Source organism: Anneissia japonica, unplaced genomic scaffold (assembly GCF_011630105.1).
Source record: "Anneissia japonica isolate Jap-2015-1 unplaced genomic scaffold, ASM1163010v1 scaffold77477_len1414_cov168, whole genome shotgun sequence".
Classification (NCBI taxonomy): Eukaryota; Metazoa; Echinodermata; class Crinoidea; order Comatulida; family Comatulidae; genus Anneissia; species Anneissia japonica.
Genome location: NW_022698283.1, coordinates 1 through 1,388, shown reverse-complemented (window position 1 = coordinate 1,388; position 1,388 = coordinate 1). Strand labels below are relative to the sequence as shown.

The 1,388-nt window shown below is 35.2% G+C and overlaps 2 non-coding genes across 2 annotated transcripts; both read left to right on the top strand.

Moving 5' to 3' along the window:
* Positions 1–553: 553 nt before the first annotated feature.
* Trnak-cuu lies at positions 554–626 on the top strand. The gene has a single exon. It is a non-coding gene; the product is annotated as a tRNA-Lys (tRNA).
* A 531-nt stretch (positions 627–1,157) lies between these two features.
* Trnak-cuu lies at positions 1,158–1,230 on the top strand. Its single transcript has one exon. It is a non-coding gene; the product is annotated as a tRNA-Lys (tRNA).
* Positions 1,231–1,388: the final 158 nt, after the last annotated feature.

Here is a 1,388-nt window from a genome sequence, read left to right as displayed (position 1 = left end):
TCGAGCCCCACATTGGGCGCATATTTTACCTAAATTTAACAACAAACACCTGCATGTTTCATGATGGAAGTGATTTCTGTATTTTGACTGGTCAAAAACTATTTTTATCAAAATTTTCCAATTAAAATATGTACCTTACTTGACCAGTGAAATGTTATTGCTTCAACTTGCTTTTGCTTCATTTTTAAAATTTATTTGCTTTTTTAATGGAATTTAAATATGTTTTATTTGTAATTCTATAGTACAATAGAATCCTTTAGGGACATCTCCGGGACCAAAAAAGTGTCCCCTAAATAGCAGTGTCCCCTGAATAGGGATTGGCCGTTATAAAAGACATGTACCGTAATATTTGCCTCTCGTTCATTCATTGCGAAAAAGTGTCCACTTCAAAACGGGTGTCCTTATAATAAAGGGGAGTCCCGAAGAAGGGGTTCTACTGAATTTTATAGTTTCATATTTTGTTAACCAGCAGGGGCAGATCTAAAATTATATTTTTAAGGTTTCAAAATATAAAACCTCAATTTGTTTAAACGTTGACTGTTTGATGTAACAAGCCCGGTTAGCTCAGTCGGTAGAGCATGAGACTCTTAATCTCAGGGTCGTGGGTTCGAGCCCCACATTGGGCGCATATTTTACCTAAATTTAACAACAAACACCTGCATGTTTCATGATTGAAGTGATTTCTGTATTTTGACTGGTCAAAAACTATTTTTATCAAAATTTTCCAATTAAAATATGTACCTTACTTGACCAGTGAAATGTTATTGCTTCAACATGCTTTTGCTTCATTTTTAAAATTTATTTGCTTTTTTAATGGAATATAAATATGATTTATTTGTAATTCTATAGTACAATAGAATCCTTTAGGGACATCTCCGGGACCAAAAAAGTGTCCCCTAAATAGCAGTGTCCCCTGAATAGGGATTGGCCGTTATAAAAGACATGTACCGTAATATTTGCCTTGTTCGATCATTGCGAAAAAGTGTCCACTTCAAAACGGGTGTCCTTATAATAAAGGGGAGTCCCGAAGAAGGGGTTCTACTGGATTTTATAGTTTCATATATTGTTAACCAGCAGGGGCAGATCTAAAATTATATTTTAACGTTTCAAAATATAAAACCTCAATTTGTTTAAACGTTGCCTGTTAGGAGTAACGAGCCCGGTTAGCTCAGTCGGTAGAGCATGAGACTCTTAATCTCAGGGTCGTGGGTTCGAGCCCCACATTGGGCGCACTTTTTACAGAAATTTAACAACAGATACTTGCATGTTTGTTGATTGAAGTGATTTCTGTATTTTGACTGGTCAAAAACTATTTTTATCAACATTTTCCAATTAAAATATGTACCGTACTTGACCAGTGAAATGTTATTGCTTCAACATGCTTTTGC